General features: G+C 49.1%; 1 long non-coding RNA gene across 1 annotated transcript; it reads right to left on the bottom strand.

Annotated features, from left to right (window-relative positions):
* Positions 1–6,920: 6,920 nt before the first annotated feature.
* LOC311202050 lies at positions 6,921–8,542 on the bottom strand. Its single transcript, XR_014617898.1, has 3 exons — positions 8,510–8,542; positions 8,282–8,404; positions 6,921–7,016 (listed from the first exon to the last, which is right to left on the bottom strand). It is a non-coding gene; the product is annotated as an uncharacterized lncRNA (long non-coding RNA).
* Between the last annotated feature and the right edge of the window lie 8,422 nt (positions 8,543–16,964).

The raw sequence follows: 16,964 nt of genomic DNA, 5'->3' as shown, positions 1-16,964 counted from the left end.
GTGCTTACCAAGAAAGTGTCCCTGTCTTGGGTAAAGGGAAGGAGCACAGCCTATTGACTCCCACCACAAGGTCTTCAGTTCCTTCTTCCCCCTTGGGACCACTTACCTCAAGATTCTTTATACCCTAACCTTAGGTATTCCTCACCCTGGGGTGACTTTAACATGAGTTGGGTGGAGAGTAGAGTACTACAGTCATCTATGTTTTACATGTATCTCCTTAAGGACATTGTCATGCTCAGGTGTGTGAACTGTAACGTTCAGTTCAAGGATAATGAAGCATAAGGTCTCACTCCAGGACCCATGGCCTTCCAGATTCTGTGTTGAAAACATCTGTTTACTTCAAAATTTTTAGCCAGAACAGGACTGTCCAATTGCTGTTGGACTTCTCATGTGTCTCATGCTGACCTTGCAGATCTCCATCTACAATGTCTGCACATCACAGACAGCATCACTTTTACCTATTATATTATGGTCAGTTCCCACAGAGGGAGATGAGAACAGAGCTTGTGGTGTCTGGGTGTACAGAAATGAAAGTGGGGACTCTGCAGGCTCAGAATCCACAGTAGAGGGATGAAGAAGTGTCCCTGCTTGTCAAAGCTTCTAACTGTGGGAAAGGCACTGCTAGCCACAGCAAGGCAACAGAACCACACCCATGTCTGCTCAAAGCCACAGTCCAGGTAGCTCTTGATCTGCTGTCCCCAGCTCAGAGGAAAGCAGACACTTCTTGGAGTTCGTGTTCCTGCAGCACCCCAAAAATTCTGGGGCTGGTGGGATGTGCCAGGATGTCTCCTCCTCACCCTCCCTTCCTCCTTCTGCTGCTCAGTGAGTTGGTGATTTCTTTGCCTAAGGGGATTGGACAGCTGTGAGTGGGGAAGACAGGGCAGTTCCTGGGCATGGGGGAGGATGGGGAGAGGTATGTGGAGCAACAGTGCAGCAATGAAGGGCAGAGCCTCTTTAATAAGGGGAGGGAAATGATGCTTCCCCCAGCTGCAGTGTGGCTCTGAGCAAAGGGTGCATTTTTCTAACTACATCTGAGAGGGTTCATGTGGTGACACGAGACTGCTGGAGTGCTTTAGGGAGCCAGGGGCATTCCTCCTCAACAACAGTGCCACCAACAATGGGCTTTGGCAAATGTCACTTTTAGAGTCCAGTGACCTGTTGGATGGAGACAGAGGGTTGGGAAGGTGTTTGTCCACAAAGGACTCACCAGTGGGGACATGATCAGGGGCACTTGGATGAGACAGGTTACTGCCTGTCTAACCAAAACCCTGTCTGCCTCAAATGCAGGTGTGGGAGTGACTGACCAGGACATCTGCAGCTCCCCAGGTGATGGTGAGTACAGGAAAGGCTGGACAAGGGAGGTGTGCAGGCATCGAGATGGCACAGGGGGGAAGACCACTTTGCTTCTCAAGTATGACACTGGCATGTACCATCCTTGGTCCTCTCTCCAGGTGACCTCTTGCACCCTAACATCTCCCTGAGCACTTCCAGCACTGAGGAGGGGGAACTGGTTTATTTTTCTCTGCTCCATTGATTGGCAGGCTCCTGCTACACAAATCATCTTCTGCAAGGATGGGGTGGAAGTGTTCAGCCAGAAAACTCAAAAGGGGAAGCAGGAGTACATTGTGCAACACAGTGTCCTGAAAGAGAGTGCAGGGAACTACATGTGTGGGTACCAGCACAGGACTGACAGTAATTGGGTGAGAAGCTCTGCCCTCAGTGCTCCCCAGCACCTGACTGTCAGAGGTGAGGCGTGACACTGGGACATGGGAGGGTACTACTCTGGGGTGTTACAGACCCCAACTGAGGGTGGGGATGCCATATCCCCATGCTATATTGCTGGGTGTTTCAAAGGCTCAGACCAGCCTTTCCCAGTCACAGGAGAGTGTACAGCTCCTCTCCTGCTCCAGCAGCACTGAGAATGAGAGTGGTGGTGCCGGATCTAATGCAGAGCCACCACTGTGCAGTGCCTTGATTTATTTATCACAATGCTTGGTACATAGTCAATCAGGGTCCCACCCCATTGCTTAGGCTGTAGCTCTTGTAAGAGCTCTCACCCTGTCCCTTTCTCCTCCCAGGAACAGAGTCCACCTCCCAGGCAGGACCATCAGCTACTGGTGAGGGATTCCCTCCCTGCACTCCTTGTGTCCCCCACAATTGGTTGGGATGAGGGAGGTTAATTTACTGGGATCCAGGTGGGCTCTATGGGTATCTCCTGCTCTCTCTTTCTTCACATGAAACCTATTCTTCCCCAACAGCTTCTGTCCCAATGCCTCCCAAGCCTCAGCTCCTCAACACCTTCCCCACAGGCATTGTGGTGGGTGTGGCAGCCACCTCCATCCTCCTCCTCACTGCAGCAAGCTACTGTGCTGTGAAGAAAGGTGAGTGGTTTGGAAAAAGGCCAATATTACACACTGCTGCAGGGCTGCTGTTCTCTAACTTGTGCTTGTTTATTGTTACTATCCCCTGTTTCATCTCAAGCTTTCCTTTATCACCAGAGATGAATAAAGGTCCTGATATGGAGAGTTTTTTTCCTCCAGGGTGATTGCACCGCCATGCCATTGATGGGAGAGAGAGCCCAAATGCATCTCTGCCCAAGGCAGATATTTAAATGCAGTCTCTGCTCTGGCTTGAGCAGATCAAATATGGCTCCTCCACATTTGGGTTCTCCTCAGCTGCAGAGAGCTTGGCAGAAGCCAGTCTGGGAAAACAGACTCACAATTGCATGGACTGGGCTCTAAAACTGCTCCTCTGAGGGAGGTGTGGAGATTCAGCCCATCATCTTCATGGGGCAGCCCAGAGTATGGCAAGCCACAGCTGTTCAGTAACTCTGCCTCCCCACCTCTCCCTTTCCTTCCCTCGCAGGGGTCTGCAGAGAGAGATGTCAAAGGTGAGCAGCAAATCCTTCTGGATGAGGGGCTGGCAGGTTGTGGAGGGAGGGGCATTCTGGGTTCCTGGAGTGGTCCTTTTCCTGTAACAACGTGGTCTGTGTTCATGGGTTTCCTCTCCTTGGGTGGTGGCAGGGAGGATCAAGGATTGTCCTAGGCTTGCTCCAGTTGTGGGCACATGTAAGGAAGCATCATCCAAGGGAATGACCCCAAAGACCCCACTGATGTGGTATTACACTGGGGCCTTAGAATGTCAACACCTTTTCTCCTTGCTCTCTCCACATTGCACGGTGATGATGGTAGTGCTTCAGACTCTACTGCTGACAACCAGAGACACTGTAAGTCCAAAGTCCCCTACACCTTCTCTTCTTTGCTTCCAATGTCAAGCTGCTACTCCTGTCCTCTTTGTATTTGCTTTTTATTTTTTTAAATTGTCCCAATCTCATCCTGCTCTTGAAACCTCATGTGCCTCCCTTCCATACCTGACTTTGGATGTCATCCTGCTGATGGTTGGAAACTAAGTCATGTTCTCCCCACGGATTTCCATGCTGAAGCAGTGCAAAGACTTGAGGTGAGTTCAGCTCCTATAGAGGCTTCCAGGCTGTTCAAGGTCTTCTTGGCTCCAAGATGTCTTGTTTTCAGGGCAGGAAAAAGCCCAGTTCCAATGAAGAGAGGATTTTCTCATAGCTTTTCTTGGGCTTTCATAGTCCTTCAGTTTCCAGCCCAGGATAAAGGTATGTGTCTGTTCTGGGCACCAGGAGGATGAGGTTTCTGTCCCTTCTCTTTTGAAGGCCTGCAGAAAAAAACACTCTGAAGACTCAGTGTATGCCAACATAGGAGGAAGCAAGAGGTGATACAGGGAGCTTAACCAACACAAGACAGGGTGTTCATGTGGATGCTTGCTGCTGTTCTCCAGAGTGTGAGAATTTGTGTTTTGGGGAAGGACCCTGATTTTCCAAGGACTCTGAAATGTCTGTCCAAAGGCTGCAAAAGCCCCCAAGATCCCTCTCCACTAGATAAATTGTGCTTTCTCTTTGTGAAGATCATGGTGTGCAGGCATGGGCAGCATCAACACAAGCTGTCTGGGAGAGGCCTAGAGCAATGTGGAAAGTATGCAAGTTCTGTGAGCTGTAAATAAAGGCACAAAGTGACATCCTGAAGAGAATGGAGTTGGTTTGCCTTCTTCCAGGAGAGGTGTGGGGTGAAATTCTCTCTGTAAATGTTTGTCTGTCTGAGGGGTTGCAAGTGAAACATGTTGCACAGAGGAAAAACGCACTGTGAAAAGCAAATCACAGCTGGCTTGGCGAAAAGAAAAGCTCTTCCTATCTAAGAATTAATGCAAACCCACAGATGAGAACTGCAAGAACACTGAGATTTTCTGGTATTTTAAGGCTCCAATGGCTTATGTCATTTTCTGAACCAGGGACAGCAGTTTAAGTGCTACCTGGCCCATTGTTTTCAGCACACATGGGTCTGGTCCTGTTGCCTTGCTGTGGCTGGCAGTGCCTGTCACACAGCGAGAGGCTGTGATGAGCAGGGTCCCTTCTTCAGCCCCCACTGCAGATGCTGCCCCTGCAGAGCCCCTGCTTTCATTTCTGTACACTCAGATACGGTAGCAACAGCTGTTTCTTGCTCTCCCTCTCTGAGAATTGACCATAATAGGTAAAAAATGCTGGTGCCCACTTATCACTTTTGTGAACTATGTGGATGGAGATAAGCAAGGTCAGCACGAGAGGCATGAGAAGGACGTAGTGTAACTGTGGTAGAGACAGTCCTGTTTTGGCTAAAGAATAAAGAGACAAATTGTTTCAACACCAAATCTGGAAGGCCATGGGTCCTGATTCAAGACCTTTTTCTTCATGATCCTTTATATTAATGTGAAAATTGATACCCCTGAGCATGGCAATGAGCTGAATGAAATACACGGTAAACATGTAGGATTTGTCTCACCACCCAACTCATGTTAAAGTCACCCCAGGGAGAGGAACAGCTAAGTTTGTGTATAAAGAATATTACCTTACTCCCAAATTTGGCACTAAAGGTGATCTATAACTCCCACTGTTACGTCCACCAAGGCCAGTGGTGTAGTCTTTGGAGGCCTAAAGCCCACAGAATAACAGAATATATCCCTGTCTTCCTGTTATAGGTGGGGATAAGAATCATGCTGCAGTTGAACAGAAATCCCATGGTCACGGCTGAATTCCCTACCTTGTTTGCCCCTAATTTCAATCTACTCTTGGCACCAGTTGCCTTTCCTTCCTTCTGTGGATGTGGGGCAGGGATGCTGGGTTTTTTCTGCATTCTCCACATGTTATAGCATCTGTTGTCTCTATAACAAAGCAGTACACCTTTATTGACTAAAGTCACCGAGGTACACGGATAGCAGGGTGGTCTCCCCTAATCTCACCCTCAGCTCGCCATCTTTGATGTAGCCTTTGGGATCAGACTTAACCATGAATTCAGTGTGGGATGGAGGTGAGAACTGGGAGAGTAAAAGAATAAAAAATCATGTGTTGAGTTCAAGGTAGTTTAATTGGTAAAGGAAAAGCTGAATACATAAGAAAAGAGAAGCAAGGAATTTGTTCACTACGTCTAATTCACAGGCAGTTGGCTCCACCATCCCCAGGAAAGCAGGGATCTCTAATGTGCAACAGTTGCTTGGGAAGACAAATACCACGAGTCCACACATCATTCTGCTGAATTGGACCTGGCAGTGAAGACACTGCTTTCTGTAAGCAGGAGGGGCATCTGTGGGGATGAGATTCACTTTCCCTTCATTGGTATGAAGAACAGGAGCTGCGTAAAAGAGAGCAATGGTACCATGTCCCTTGGGCAGCTACGCTGCCAGCAGACCCTGTGTTGCAGCCAGGGGATGGCATGGCTCAGTCTCCACTTATGGCAGAGACATGGAGACAGCAGGGAGACTAGTGCAGTGAGGACATCAGATGGTAATGGGGACATGGATGTCTGTAGGCTGGCAGGCCTTGCTGGCATGTCTCTTCAGGATGACGGTGATGATGGGGGCAGAGACCAGCAGGAGCAGGGTGAGGACAGAGCGCAGGATCGAGACCCAGAGGGGCATGGTGGGCCCTGGAAGAGAGAAATGTCAGAACATGGAGATGATATGTGTAGGAGAAAGAAGATGGAGGGAAGAGCTCATCAGCAACTGCTCCTCCCCTGGATGGGAACACTGATTGATGTAAGAAAGAGATTAAACGTAGACCTTGTGAGTTTCACCGCCTTGCATAGGGAAAGCCTAAACAGAACCCAGGACACAAATTGCCTCATAGGACTCATGGGGAATCATCCATCTCATGCTATTCTACCCAATACATCTGAGGTCATCTCTTAAATGTGGAGGGGAGACTTTGGGTCATCCTTGCACAAGGCTATGCTCCCTCATCAGCCCAACCCTCACTTGCTGATCCTGAGCACAGCCAACACCCTTATCTGGATGCAAGGTGCTTGTTGGAGAGATGGCACAGGAATGGCACAGGGCAATCTCAGTGCTCATAGGTTTAGAAAACACCCTGGATCTGGGAGGGGAAGAGTTTACTCTCCAGGAGGTCAAACATGGTGAATAAACCCCTTTTCCCATCCCAACTCCACCCCTACACATATCCTTTACTGGGCCATCACATGTCTCTCTGTCCAACACGTCCTTGGTCTCCTCTCTCGACACAAGCCTAAGCCCCTTTTGAGGGGTTCAGGCAGGCTCAGAGACCTTTTTCTTGAGTCCAGAGGGCTGTGAGGAAATGTCTGCCTGCAGCAGAGATGCATTTGGTCTCTCCTTCCATCAACTGGCATCCCAGTGCAATCAGCATGGATAAAAGATCCTCCCCATGTCATACTTCTTCCCCCCAGTTGATAAAGGTAAGGCCTGAGAGATTTGGTTTCCCATGAAGTGGGAGTAAGGAGCAGGCAGCACTAAACCAGCACAGGTCAGAGAGAAGCAACCCCACAGCAGTGTGTGATCCTGGCCTTACAGTTTGCCCTCAATGTCCCTAAACCACTCACCTTTCATCACAGCAAAGTAACTGGCTCCAGCGACAAAGAGAAGGATGGCGATGGATGCCATTCCCAGATCAATGCCTGTGGGGTAGGTCTTGAGGTGCTGAGGCTGGGAAGCTGTGGAAGAGGAAGTGTTTGGGAAAAGTAGGTGTCATGAGGAGTGGGAGAGAGCAGAAGATGCCCTTAGAGCCATTTGGATTCTGGTTAATTAACTGCCCCATTTCCTGATGTGGGAAGGGATGAGACTAAGACTGCCATTGCACAGCAGATATTCTGGCATCATTGACTGAATTCTCTGCCCTGTTTGCTCCTAATTTCACCCCACTTTTGTCTACAGTGTGATGTCCTTCCTTCTGTGGATGCAGAACAGGGATGCTGGGGCTTGGTGGCATTTCACACACCTTGTAGAGCATCGTTTTCTCTTTGCCCAACTAGTAGACCTCTACTGACTTTTCTGTATCTGTATGGGAAACTAAAGTCACTAAATAAATCAAGACACACAGACAGTGGCAAGATCTCCCCATACACCTTACCGCAACCTTTGCTACAGCCTGTGTTTTCAGAGTTAGCCAGGAGTGGGTTTCCCTGCCACCACCCACAAGGTTTTGGTGTGTGTATTCATGCTGTGATGGGACCTCTTGGGTCATCCCCATGGATGATGTTTTCTTATATAAGTCCGTATAGAGAATCAGACCCAGGGTAAGAACTGACCCTTCCTCCTTCCACCCGTGGGGAAGAAACCCATATGCACAGACCATGCTGTCCCAGGGCAAGGACTACAACAGGTGCACAGGATACCCACATCTCCATCACCTGCCAGCTCCACCTCTAAGAGTGATTGCTGCTAACCTTTGGCATATCCCTTTGCAGACCTTTCAGAGACCTGTCTTTCCATGGTCTGGGCTGCAGCCTGAAGGTGATTGATAGACTGAACCTCGTCACCTCCCAGAGAGGAGCATTTCCAGAGCCCAGCCAATGCAACTGTGAGTTCTGTTCCCCAGAATGTCTTCTCCCCAGCTCTCAGTAGATGTGGACAGCTTAAGTGTGGAGGAGCCCTGCTTGCCATGCTCCGGCCAACTATGAGACTCCCTTCTTGTGTCCAGAGGGCTGGGAGCAAATGTCTGCCTGGGGCAAGGATGCACAAGGTCTCTCCCTCCCTGCATTGACATCCCCATGCAATTGCCCTGAAGGAAAAATCACCCCCCATCTTAGCACCTTTGCTTCTCTCCATTGATAAAGGAAAAGCCTGAGAGCTTCAGCTTCCTGGGAAAGAGGGGAAAGGAGATGGCAGCTCTGAATGAGCCTGGCTTACACTGCAGGAGCCTGCACCAGTAAGCGATCTTGGCCTTGTGATTTACACACAACATCCTCAAAACACTCACATTTCTTCAAAGCACAGTAGCTTGCTGCAGCAAGGAGGAGGATGGAGGTGGCTGACACTCCCATCACGATGCCTGTGTGGAAGGTGTTGAGGAGCTGCAGATTGGGATCTGTGTGAACAGAAGCTGTGGGGAAAGAGTACGTGTCGTGGGGAGATACCCTTAGAGTCAAGCTGGGTCCCAGTTAATTAATGCTGGGGTAAAATGGGTTTCAGGGAGAGAATCACTCACCAGTGGTCGATGGCACTGCCTGGGATGTGGACTCTGTCCCTGGAAGGAGAAAGGGACAGGGTGAAAGTGCCCAGCTGTCGTAGGACCTGCACAGACCCAGTAGGTGCCAGGGGCCCATTACACCATGTGCCAAACGTTGTGATAAATACATCAATGCACTGTACAGCTGTGGCTCTGGATTAGATCCAGCACCACCCCTCCCATTCTCAGTTCTGCTGGAGCAGGAGAGGAGCCTTACGCTCTCCTGTGACTGGGAAAGGCTGGTCTGAGCTTCTGAAACACCCAGGAATATGGCATGGAGTATATGGCATCCTAACCCTCAGCTGGGGTCTGTGTGACCCCAGAGCAGTTCTTTCCCATGCCCAAGTGTCTTGACAGCCAGGTGCTGGGGAGCACTGAGGGCTGAACTCCTCAATTGAGGATCATTCCTGTGCTGGTACCCACACGTGTAGTTCCCTGCACTCTCTACAGTGACATACAGTTGCATAACATAGGTTTGCTGCCTCTTTTCAGCTTTCAGTCTTCGCTTCACCTCCCCATCCTTGCAGAATGACTTGTGTAGCAGGAGCCTGCCAGTCAAGGGAGCAGCAAAAATAAACCATTTTCCCCTCCTGAGCTCTGAAAATGGTCAGGGAGATCTCAGGAGCCAAGAGGTCACCTGGAGAGATGGCATGGAGATGGCAAGTGCTAGTGTCACACTTGAGAAGAAAATTGGTCTTCCCCACCATGCCATCTCCATGCCTTCACACCTTCCTTTTCAGCCCTTCCTGTGTTCAACATCACCTGGGGAGATGCAGATGTCCTGGCCAGTCACATCCGCACCTGTGTCATGGGGCAGAGAGTGTTTTGGTTAATTGGGCAGTGACCTGGCTCATCCAAGTGCCCCTGGCCAGCACCAGATTTCTGAGTCCTTATTCATCAAGCCCCTTCACACCTATGTGCCTCTACACTGCATCTTGTCATTGTCAGAAACTGTAAACTCCTCAAGCTTTTTGTCTGTGCTTTTGTTACTGCACATGGATCCTCTGGCACGCCAGCCATTGCCCAGTCTCATCCTAGTACTATACAAACCCTCCCAGAAGTGGTAGAAAAATGCACCTTTTGCTCAGAACTACACTGTAGCTGGAGGAAGCATCATCTCTGTTCACTCATCAAAGCAGATCTGCCACTTCATTGCTGCTCAGCTGCTTTATGCAGCTTTCCCCATCCTCCCCTTTGCCCAGGACACAACCTGTCCTGCCCTGATCACAACCCTTCAGACCTCAGCCCCAAGGCAAAGAAACCCCCCAACTCACCAAGCAGCAGCAGCAGGAGGAAGGCAGGGTGAGGAGGAGACAGCTCGGGACATCTCACTTGCCCCAGCATTTTTTGGGGCACTACAGGAACACCCTCTGTCTCAAAGTGTCTGCTTTTGTCTGAGCTGGGGTCAGTGGTTGAAGAGCTACTTGGGCCGTGGCTTTCAGTGCACATGGGTCTGGTCCGGTCACATCTCTGTGGCTATCAGTGCCTTTCCCACAGCGAGAGGCTGTGATGAGCGGGTGCAGTTCTTCAGCCCCCACTGCGGATGCTGCCCCTGCAGAGCCCCCGCTTGCATTTCCGGACACTCAGACACCGCAGCACAAAGAGTGTTTTCATCTCCCCCTCTGTGAGAATTGACCATAATAGGTAAGGAATGTTGGTGTCCATGTTCCTCATGTGAAATATGTGGATGCAGATCTTCAAGGTCAGTACAAGAAGCACAGGAATTAAGTAGTCTAACAGCGAGACGTCAGGCCTGTTTTGACGAAAGAATTCCCAGTAAGCAGACAAATGCTATCAACGTCGAATCTTGGAGGCCATGGCTCCATCACAGGGCTCAGTGATGCTGGTAGTCCTGTAGACTCTTCTGTGGACAAATGGAGACACTGTAAGTTCAAAGTCCTCTGCACCTTCAACTCTTTACTTGTAATGTTGAGCTGGTCCTATTGTCAGTGTTCTTAATAAATACCCTTTTTGTTCCAAATCAATTAAATCTCAAGGAATTATCTTCTAATGAAATTTTCACAGTCCCATCCTGACATCTCCTCTTCAAAGTTGGCAATCCTCCCTTCCAAACCTGATTTTAGATGTCACCCTGCTGATGGTTAGACACAGGTTCTCCCCACAGAATTCCACCCTTACCCACCGGGAATACTTGAGGTGAGGTCAGCTCCTACAGAGGCTTTCTGGTTGTGCAAGGTCTTCTTTGGTCCAAGACATCTTATTTTCAGGGTAGTAAAAGCTTATCCCCCATGAAGCTGTTGTTTTCTCATAGTTCTTCTTGGGCTGTCATAGTCCTCCAGTTGCCAGACCAGCATAAGGTTTTGTGGCTGTGATGGGCACCTGGAAGATGAGCATGCTGTCCTTTTTCTTTTGAAGGTCTCCAGAATAGAAGACTCTGTACGCTAACATAGGAGGACATGAGTGGTGATGCAGGTAGCATCGGAGTTATCGTCCTGGTTCCAGTGGGGACAGAGTGAACTTCTCCAAGGAGCCACACAGATGAGCCAAGCTGGCCCAGGCTTTTTTCCCCACCATGTGACATCTCACCCCCCCTATAAAATAGGCTGGTTGGGGAGAGGCAGGTCTGCAGACTCTGGGACTGTCCAAGAGCAGTCAGGCATTGAGTCAGTTGTCCTGTCAGTGAAGTGCTCTGCATTACCACCTCGTGGGGTCTGTAAAGTGCTCTGTGTTATCACTGTGTTTGTGTGTGTGTTTGTGTGTGTGTATTCTACCTTCGGCTCTGCTGTTGGTCCCCTTTCGCGGTTCTCTGTCAGTACAATCTGTCCTTATCCCAACCTGCAGGTCTTTGTCTGTTTCTCCTCCCTTGGGAGGGGTGAACGAGTTCAGTCACTGCCTGGGGCTGAACCATGACAGTTATCCCACTCAAGACAGGTAGTCATGTAAATCCTTGCTGCTTGTCCTCTAGTCTGTGAGAATTTGTGTTTTGGGGTTAGAACCCCAAACCAGGTTTGGAACCCTGGGTTCCAAAACTGTATGAAGTGATGATTTTCCAATGACAGTGATATGGCTGTCCAAAGACTGCAAAAGACCCCAAGATCCATCTCCACTAGAAAAAACATGCCCCGTTTTTGTGAAGATCATGGTGTTTTGGCATGGGCAGCATCCAACACAAGATCTCTGAGAAAGGCAGAGAACAATCTAGAGAGCGTGAAAGATGTGCGAGCTATAAAGAAAAGCATGAAGTGACATCTGAAGGAGAAAGGAGTTGCTTTTGCCTTTTCCCCTCAGAACATTTGCCTGTCTGTGGGGATTGTGCACAGGGCTGATGTGGGGAAATCAAAGGCCAGATGGTTTGGAAAGCTGAAAAGCCCTTTCAGAAGTAATGCAAAGCCATTGCCAGCAACTGATGATAATTGAGATGCAAGACCATGACCTGCAAGAACACTGAGATGTTCTGTTATTTTAAGACTCAGATGGCTTGGGTTATTTTTGGTATTATGAGAGCAACAAATGCCTTTTTGGTGGGATTTTGGCAATGGAGGGAATAAAGAGCCAAGACAAGAAGGGAGAGGCAGTAGTAGAGTGTGAACATGTATCTTTAAGGGTCTGGTACACATCTCACCTGGGCTCAGACAAGAGACAGCTCCCCTTTCTATCCCTGTGTATCACTATTCTCTCTTTATGTCTTTACAGCCACTGCATTTTATTTCTGTGGCTAAATCCCATTCTTAAGTGAAAGAATAAGAAAGAGGTGCACGGGGGGGAATACAAATTCACAGGTGTTTATTTCTTGTTCTTTTGAGGAAAAGCACATAATCATTGCAGAAAATATTTAACAGAGATATGTGACCACATCAGTGCATATGTATCTATACCCCTGTGTCTAGAAAACATGCACTGGTGTGTGTAGATAGAAGCTATGATGCAGCTGATGTGTACATGTTAGATTATATATAGTGGGATAGAGATGTGTTCACACCAGATACTCACTAATAGATTTACAATATAGACTGATATATTTTTACACCATACATGGTAACCACATGTGCCAGTCATACATAGACTTCTGTTGAAAATCATCCAGAATATATTTATGATGTGTGTGGAAAGGTCTGAACATGGTGGGTGGGCTGGGTATGGACATGCTGTCATGGTCAAGGCTGGTGGGTGGGTGTTGCCTTCCCAGGCTGAGTGCTGACAACTTCCCAGAAAGAAGTGGTGAAGTGACGCAATGGGGATGACACGTGGCAGATTTGTGGTGATGGGGAGAGACTGTCAGTCTGCAAAGGGTCCTGTAAAACTACAAATGAAAATGGGGTTGGGAACAGAAAGGTGGAGAATGTGGTTGAGTGAGGACCTGGGTGAGTATCCCCAAGGCTCTCCAGACACTGCCCTTGCCCATGACAGCCAATCCCATATAAGTCCAAGCTGGAGACACCAGCCCCATTTGATCAGCGCAGGAGCTGTCTGCCTGAGACAAAAGGCCAAGGTAGATAATCCTCCCTGTGCACTGGCCATGCTGGAGCGTTATCTGGGCTGGCTGTGGGAGTGGCTCAGCGTTGCATATATTGTGGTGTTCATCTCTGGCACGTGAGGCTGCAGAGAGAGAATGAAAACGTTATTTTATCTGTGGTCTCTGGCCCCCTTATTTCTTTGCTGGTTTTTTTTTTCCCCAAGGCTTTATCTTTTTCCTTTTGAAAAGACCTAAAATGCTACAGGAGGCATTGAAGTATTAATCATTCTACTAGCTTGTGAGAATAAACCTTACAACGTTGAAAGCATCAGAAAAATGGCCACAATTCTTTATGAGAAAGAAAAAAGAATTGGAAAAGATAAAAAAAAAAACAAGAGAAGGGATTTAATAATTATCTTGTTGCTGTAGTGTCATCCTTTTCAATGAGAAATGGGGACCAGGTGATAGGAGACAAAGACAGATGCATACAGAAATAAATGTCCCTGGCAGCATCCATCAGGGTACTGGTGGAACCAGTGCCATGGAACACCCCAGCCCAAGACACTGTTGCACACCAAATCAAACACATCCCATTCCCGCTGGCCCTGCTTCCTTATTTGGCACCAAAGCCGATCCCCAACTCACCCTGTTGGGGTGAGCCCCTGAAACACCCGGGCTGGTCTGAGCCTCTGAAACACCCAGGAATATGGCAAGGAGGAAATCATAGAATCACGGAGTCTTAGAGGTTGGAAGGGACCTTGAGACATCATCGGGTCCAACCCCCCTGCCCAGGCAGCTCCCTTGGACATATCACTCAGATAGGCGTCCAGACGGGTCTTGAATATCTCCAGAGAAGGAGACTCCACACCCCCTGGGCAGCCTGTCCCAGGGCTCCCTCACCCTCACTGGGTAAAAGTTCTTCCTCATGTTCGTGCGGAACTTCATATGTTCCAACTTGCAGCCATTGCCCCTTGTCCTGACCCCCACAGACACTGAAAAGGGGCTGGCCATTTCCCCCTGCATTCCATGCTTAAGATATTTATAAACATTGATTAGATCCCCCCTTAGTCTAATTTTCTCCAGGCTGAACAGTCCCAGCTCACTCAGCCTTTCCTCACAGGGGAGATGCTCCAGGCCCTTAATCATCTTTGTAGCCCTTCTCTGGACTCTCTCCAGGAGATCCCTGTTTTTTTATACCAGGGAGCCAAGAACTGGACACAAAAATGGCATCCTAACCCGCAGTTGGGGGTCTGTGTGACCCCAGAGCAGTTCTTTCCCATGCCCCAGTGTCATGCCTCACCTCTGACAGCCAGGTGCCGGGGAGCACTGAGGGCTGAACTCCTCATCAAGCGAGGATCATTCCTGTGCTGGTACCCACACGTGTAGTTCCCTGCACTCTCTACAGTGACATACAGTTGCAAAACGTAGGTTTGCTGCCCCTTTTGAGCTTTCAGTCTTCGCTTCACCTCCCCATCCTTGCAGAAGATGATTTGTGTAGCAGAAGCCTGCCGATCTAGGTAGCAGCAAAAATAAACCAGTTCCCCCTCCTCAGTGCTGGAAGTGCTCAGGGAGATCTCAGGAGCCAAGAGGTCACCTGGAGAGATGGCATGGAGATGGCAAGTGCTAGTGTCACACTTGAGAAGAAAATTGGTCTTCCCACCCCATTTCCATGCCTGCACATTTCCCTTGTCCAGATTTTCCCGTGTTCAACATCACCTGGGGCGCTGCAGATGTCCTGGCCAGTCACACCCACACCTGTGTCATGGGGCAGAGAGGTTTTTGGTTAGATGGACAGAGACCTGGCTCACTCAAGTTCCCCGATCAGGTCCCCACTGCTGAGTCCTCCATGGACAAACTCCTTCCCAACCATCTGTCTCCATCCAACAGCACATTGGTCTCTAAAAGTGACGTTATCTGAAACCCATTTTCAGTGGAACTTTTGCTCTAAATGGATGCCCCTTTCTCCCTAAAGCACTCCAGTGCTTACTTGTCAAGCACCTTCCTACATGTGTGCCTCCATCCAGCATCTCCTCGTTGTCTGAAACTGTAAACTCCTCAAGCTTTTTGTCTGTGCATTTATTATTGCAGATGGATCCTCTGGCAGTCCAGCAGCTGCCCAGTCTCGTGCTACTACTGTACAAACCCTCTTAGGGGTGGTAGAAATATGCACGTGTTGCTCAGAGCCACACCATAGCTGTAGGAAGCAAGCATCTCTGTCCACTCACCAATGTAGCTCTGGCCATCATTGCTGCATGGCTGCACCACACACCTTTCCCCATCCTCCCTTTTGCCCAGGACCAGCCCTGTCCTGCCCCACTTGCACCTCTCCATGCCTCAGCCACAAGGCAAAGAATCCCCCAACTCACCAAGCAGCAGCAGGAAAGAAGGGTGAGGAGGAGACATCCTGGCACATCCCACCAGCCCCAGCATTTTTGGTAGTGCTGCCTGTACACTGTCTCCTTGAAATGTCTGCTCTCCTCTGAGCTGGGGACAGCAGTTCAAGTGCTAACTGGCCTGTGGCTTTCAGCACACATGGGTCTGGCCCTGTTGCCTTGCTGTGGCTAGCAGTGCCTGTCACACAGTGGGAGGCTGTGATGAGCAGGGTCCCTTCTTCAGCCCCCACTGCGGATGCTGCCCCTGCAGAGCCCCCGCTTTCATTTCCAGCAGGTTCATCATGAGGGAGTGAAACAGTGCTGTCAGCATGCAAGGGGTCCTGTAAAACCCGATCTGCCTGGTGAGTGGAAATGGGGTGAGGAAGGGAAAGGTGGAGAACATGGTGGGATCAGGACCTGGGGCAGCATCTCCAAGGCTCCTCACACTACACCCTTGCCTGTGATAGCCAGAGACCCCCCTACCCAACATATGGGAGGCTCTGGGGAGCAGAGGGTCAAGCACACACAACCCTTGTACTTGAATATGGGCAGATGGGCTCAGTCATCCTCAGCTCAACACTTCTTCAGGAAACATCTGCTGTGGTGAAGCCAGCAGGGAGGGAAACTGTCTGTCCTTCTTTCAGCTGCTTAGGAGCTGCTCTAGTGCTGTGTTTGGGATGTAGTATGAGAATAATGTGATAACACACTGATGTCTTTATTTGTTTCTAGGACTGCTAATGAGAAGGTGGGGTGCACCCAAGATACTGGGAGGGAGCACAGCCAGGATGGCTGACCCAAATGGGCCAAAGGGATACTGCATTCTGTATGATGTCATGCTCAGGGGCTGGGCTGGGAGGCAGTTCATCTCCAGAATTAGCCAGGTATCAGCTTCATGTGGGGAGTGATTGTGCTGTACATCACTTGCTTGTAGAATTTATTACTTGTTCTTCTGAATAATAGTAATTATTATGATCATATTCTTTTACTGCTCTATTAAACTATATTTATATCAACCCACAGAGCTGCAGATTGTGAACCTGTGTGTCACAGATGAGGGGTGAGAGTCCAGACCTGCAGGAGCACCCTGTAGTGATTGCACTGGGAGAAGAAAGTCAGCTTTGGTGCAGCCTGTGCCCCTTCACAGGGCATGAAACAGACACAGTTTAGAGCCCAGATGAAGTTCACTATTGCACAGCAGAGGTGAAGGGAGAGCAATGGCAGCAGGGTGAAACAGGGTGCAGAGAGGGTTCAAAAGAAAGCAATGATGGGACCTTTCATCAGGAATGGCCTTGGCTTTTTACACCTTCAGTTAGTGCAGAGATCTCCCACCTGATAACTAATCCTACACAGTGGTTTTAGAACACTTCCTCATATAATGCTATATTGCATATTGTTTACCCTAAGGCAGAACAGCTGCTTATTATTAGTCTGAGTTCAGAAATAAGGAAAATTCATGGTTAGATATTCTTACTGTGACTATTAACAACTAAATTAACACTACAGCAGAGACACCCCTAACCTGTCTACAAGGCATCTCAGGCTCAAAGAGCAAATCTCATTTTACATCCAAGGGGAGGTTTTTCTTTCTTACGTTTTTCTGTTGCGTTAAATGGAAATGGTATTTCTCAGAAGAGAAACCACCTTGCAT

This window comes from Gallinula chloropus, assembly GCF_964237585.1.
Source record: "Gallinula chloropus genome assembly, chromosome: 29".
Lineage (NCBI taxonomy): Eukaryota > Metazoa > Chordata > Aves > Gruiformes > Rallidae > Gallinula > Gallinula chloropus.
The sequence above is the reverse complement of the archived record's forward strand: the minus strand, read 5'-3'. Positions and strand labels throughout refer to the sequence as shown.